Consider the following 6,000-nt stretch of genomic DNA (forward strand, 5'->3'; position numbering starts at 1 on the left):
CAATAGTCCTGGGAGACTTTAATACCCCATTCACACCTATGGATAGATCAACTAAACAGAAAATTAGCAAGGAAACAAAAACTTTAAATTATACAATGGACCAGTTAGACCTAATTGATATCTATAGGACATTTCACCCTAAAACAATGAATTTCACCTTTTTCTCAAGTGCACATGGAACCTTCTCCAGGATAGATCACATCCTGGGCCATAAATCTAGCCTTGGTAAATTCAAAAAAATTGAAATCATCTCAAGCATCTTTTCTGATCACAATGTAGTAACATTAGATGTCAACTACAGGAAAAAAATATTAAAAATACAAACATATGGAGGCTAAACAACACACTTCTGAATAACAAACAAATCACAGAAGAAATCAAAATATGCATAGAAACAAATGAAAATGAAAAGACAACAACCCAAAACATATGGGATTCAGTAAAAGCAGTGCTACAGGGAAGGTCACAACAATATAAGCCTGCCTCAAGAAACAGGAGAGAAATCAAATAAATAACCTAACTCTACACCTAAAGCAACTAGAAAAGGAAGAAATGAAGAACCCTAGGGTTAGTAGAAGGAAAGAAATCACAAAAATTAGGGCAGAAATAAATGCAAAAGAAACAAAAGAGACCATAGCAAAAATCAACAAAGCCAAAAGCTGGTTCTTTGAGAGGATAAATAAAATAGACAAATCATTAGCCAGAGTCATCAAGAAACAAAGGGAGAAGAATAAAATCAACAAAATCAGAAATGAAAATGGAGAAATCACAACAGACAACACAGAAACATAAAGGATGATAAGAGACTACTATCAGCAACTATATGCCACTAAAATGGACAACTAGGAAGAAATGAACAAATTCTTAGAAAAGTATAACTTTCCAAAACTGAAACAGGAAGAAATAGAAAATCTTAAGATACCCATCACAAGCACAGAAATCAGAAATCTTCCAACAAACAAAAGCCCAGGACCAGATGGCTTCACAGGTGAATTCTACCAAAAATTTAGAGAAGAGCTAACACCTGTCCTACTCAAACTCTTCCAGAAAACTGCAGAGGAAGGTAAACTTCCAAACTCATTCTGTGAGGCCACCATCACCCTAAGACCAAAACCTGACAAAGATGCCACAAAACAAAAACAAAACAACAACAAAAAAAAACTACAGGCCAATATCACTGATGAACATAGACGCAAAAATCCTCAACAAAATTCTAGCAAACAGAATCCAACAACATATTAAAAAGATCATACATCATGACCAACTGGGCTTTATCCCAGTGATGCAAGGATTCTTCAATATCTGCAAATCAATCAATGTAATATACCACATTAACAAATTGAAAGATAAAAACCATATGATTATCTCAATAGATGCAGAGAAAGCCTTTGACAAAATTCAACATCAATTTATGATAAAAAAAAAACCCTCCAGAAAGCAGGAATAGAAGGAACATACCTCAACATAATAAAAGCCATATATGATAAACCCACAGCAAACATTATCCTCAATGGTGAAAAATTGAAAGCATTTCCCCTAAAGGCAGGAACAGGACAAGGATGCCCACTTTCACCACTACTATTCAACATAGTTTTGGAAGTTTTGGCCACAGCAATCAGAGCAGAAAAAGAAATAAAAGGAATCCAGACTAGAAAAGAAGTAAAACTCTCACTGTTTGCAGATGACATAATTGTCTATACAGAAAACCCTAAAGACTCCACCAGAAAATTACTAGAGCTAATTAATAAATAAATACAGTAAAGTTGCAGGATATAAAATTAACACACAGAAATCCCTTGCATTCCTATACACTAACAATGAGAAAACAGAACAAGAAATTAAGGAAACAATTCCATTCACCATTGCAACGAAAAGAATTAAATACTTAGAAATATATCTACCGAAAGAAACAAAAGACGTATATATAGAAAGCTATAAAAGACTGATGAAAGAAATCAAAGGTGACACAAAGAGTGGAGAAATATCCATGTTCATGGATCAGAAGAATCAACATAGTGAAAATGAGTATACTATCCCAAACAATCTATAGATTCAATGCAATCCCTATCAAGCTACAAACGGTATTTTTCAGAGAACTAGAATAAATAATTTCACAATTTGTATGGAAATACAAAAAGCCTTGAATAGCCAAAGAAAACTTGAGAAAGAAGAATGGAACTGGAAGAATTAACCTGCCTGACTTCAGGCTCTACTACAAAGCCACAGTCATCAAGACAGTATGGTACTGGCACAAAGACAGACATATAGATCAATGGAACAAAACAGAAAGCTCAGAGATAAATCGACGTACCTATGGACACCTTATCTTTGACAAAGGAGGCAAGAATATACAATGGAGAAAAGATAATCTCTTTAACAAGTGGTTCTGGGAGAACTGGTCAACCACTTGTAACAGAATGAAACTAGAACACTTTCTAACACCATACACAAAAATAAACTCAAAGTGGATTAAAGATCTACATGTAAGACCAGAAACTATAAAACTCCTAGAGGAAAACATAGGCAAAGCACTCTCCAACATAAATCACAGCAGGATCCTCTATGAGCCCCCTCCAGAGTAATGGAAATAAAAGCATAAATAAACAAATGGGAACTAATTAAACTTAAAAGCTTTTGCACAATGAAGGAAACTATAAGCAAGGTGTAAAGACAGCCTTCAGAGTGGGAGAAAATAATAACAAATGAAGCAACTGACAAAGAATTAATCTCAAAAATATACAAGCAGCTCCTGCATCTCAATTCCAGAAAAATAAGTGACCCAATCAAAAAATGGGCCAAAGAAGTAAACAGACATTTCTCCAAAGAAGATATACAAATGACTAACAAACACATGAAAAGATGCTCAACATCACTCATTATCAGAGAAATGCAAATCAAAACCACAATGAGGTACCATCTCCCACCATTCAGAATGGCTGCTATCCAAAAGTCTACAAACAATAAATGCTGGAGAGGGTATGGAGGAAAAGGAACCCTCTTACACTGTTGGTGGGAATGCAAACTAGTACAGCCACTATGGAGAACAGTGCGGAGATTCCTTCAGTTCAGTTCAGTCGCTCAGTCGTGTCCGACTCTTTGCGACCCCATGGACTGCAGCACGCCAGGCCTCCCTGTCCATCACCAACTCCCGGAGCTCACTCAGACTCACAGCCATCGAGTCAGTGATGCCATCCAGCCATCTCATCCTCTGTTGTCCCCTTCTTCTCCTGCCCCCAATCCCTCCCAGCATCAGAGTCTTTTCCAATGAGTCAACTCTTCTGGAAATAGAACTGCCTTATGACCTAGCAATCCCCCTGCTGGGAATACACACTGAGGAAACCAGAATTGAAAGAGACATGTGTACCCCAATGTTCATCACAGCACTGTTTATAATAGCCAGGACATGGAAGCAACCTAGATGTCCATCAGCAGATGAACGGATAAGAAAGTTGTGCTACATATACATAATGGAATATTACTCAGCTATTAAAAAGAATGCATTTGAATCAGTTCTAATGAGGTGGATGAAACTGGAGCCTATTATACAGAGCAAATATAGTCAGAAAGAAAAACACCAATACAGTATATTAACACATATATATGGAATTTATAAAGATGGTAACAATGACCCTATATGTGAGACAGCAAAGAGACATAGATGTATAGAACAGTCTTTTGGACTCTGTGGGAGAAGGCGAGGATGGGATGATTTGACAGAATAGCATTGAAATATGTATATTAACATATGTGAAATAGATCACCAGTCCAGGTTCAATGCATGAAGCAGGGTGCTCAGGGCTGGTGCACTGGGATGACCCTGAGAAACAGGATAGGGAGGGAGGGTCAGGATGGGGAACACATGTACACCCATGGCTGATTCATGTGAATGTATGGGAAAACCACCACAATATTGTAAAGTAATTAGCCTCCAATTAAAAGAAAATTAAAAGAAAAAGAAAAATATAACAAACCCCAAACACTTAAGAAAATGGCAATAGGAATATATATATATATATATATATATCAGTAATTGCTTTAAATGTAAATGGATTAAATGTTCCAACCAAAAGACACTGACTGGCTGAATGGATACAAATATATATATATATATGTACCATATATATGCTATGTACAAGAAACCCACTTCAGACCTAAAGACACATATAGACTGAAAGTGAGAGGATGGAAAAATATATTCCATGCAAATGGAAGTTAAAAGAAAGCTGGAGTAGCCATCCTCATATCAGACAAAATAGACCTTAAAATAAAGAAGATTACACAACATAAGGAAGGACACTACATAATGATCAAGGGATCAATCCACGAGGAAGATATAACAATTGTAAATATCTATGGATGACAGAGGATGAGATGGCTGGATGGCATCACTGACTCGATGGACGTGAGTTTGAGTGAACTCCAGGAGTTGGTGATGGACAGGGAAGCCTGGCATGCTGCGATTCATGGGGTCACAAACAGTTGGACACGACTGAGAGACTGAACTGAACTGAACTGAACTGATGCACACAATGTAGGAGCACCTCAATACATAAGACAAACACTAATATACATAAACTGAGAAATTGACAGTAACACAATAATAGTAGGAGACTTTAACACCCCACTTACACCGATGGACAGATCATCAAAACAAAATTAATGAGGAAACACGTCTTAAATGATACATTAGATGAGATGGATCTCGTTGATATCTTCAGAATATTCCATCCAAATGCAGAAGAATACACCTTCCTCTCAAGTGCACATGGAACATTCTCCAGGATAGACCACATCTTGTGTCACAAATCAAATCTCAGTAAATTTAAGAAAATTGAAATCATGCCAAGATTATTTTCTGACCACAATGCTATGAGACTACATATCAATTACAAGAAAAAAACTGTAAAAAACACAAACACATGAAGATTAAACAATACATTTCTAAATAATGAACAGGTTACTGAAGAAATCAAAAGGGAAATTTAAAAATTCCTAGAAACAAATGACAATGAAAACATGACAACTCAAAACCTATGGGATGCAGCAAAGCAGTTCTAAGAGGGAAGTTTATAGCAATACAATCCTACCTCAAGAAACAAGAAAACCATCAAATAGACAACTTAACTTTACACCTAAAAAGAACACACACACACACAAAAAAAATTAACAGAAGGAAAGAAATCATAAAGATCTGAGCAGAAATAAACGAAAAAGAAATTAAAGAAACAATAGGAAAGATTAACAAAACTAAGAGCTAGTTCTTTGAGAAGATAAACAAAATTGACAAAACTTTAGCCAGACTCATCAAGAAAAAAAGACAGAAGAATCAAATCAACAAAATTAGAAATGAAAAAGGAGAGGTTACAACAAACACTGCAGAAATACAAAGGATTATAAGAGACTATTATGAGCAACTATATGGTATTAAATGGATAATCTGGAAGAAATGGACAGATTCTTAGAAAAGTTCATTCTTCCAAGACTGAACCAGGAAGAAATAGAGATTATGAACAACTCAATTCAGTTCAGTTCAGTCGCTCAGTCGTGTCCGACTCTTTGTGACCCCATGAATCGCAGCATGCCAGGTCTCCCTGTCCATCACCATCTCCCGGAGTTCACTCAGACTCATGTCCATCGAGTCCATGATGCCATCCAGCCATCTCATCCTCCATCGTCCCCTTCTTCTTCTGCCCTCAATCCCTCCCAGCATCAGAGTCTTTTCCAATGCGTCATCTCTTCGCATGAGGTGGCCAAAGTACAGGAGCTTCAGCTTTAGCATCATTCCTTCCAAAGAAATCCCAGGGTTGATCTCCTTGCAGTCCAAGGGACTCTCAAGAGTCTTCTCCAACACCACAATTCAAAAGCATCAATTCTTCAGCGCTCAGCCTTCTTCACAGTCCAACTCTCACATCCATACATGACCACTGGAAAAACCATAGCCTTGACTAGATGGACCTTAGTCGGCAAAGTAATGTCTCTGCTTCTGAATATACTATCTAG

This window comes from Ovis aries, chromosome X, assembly GCF_016772045.2.
Source record: "Ovis aries strain OAR_USU_Benz2616 breed Rambouillet chromosome X, ARS-UI_Ramb_v3.0, whole genome shotgun sequence".
Taxonomy (NCBI): Eukaryota; Metazoa; Chordata; class Mammalia; order Artiodactyla; family Bovidae; genus Ovis; species Ovis aries.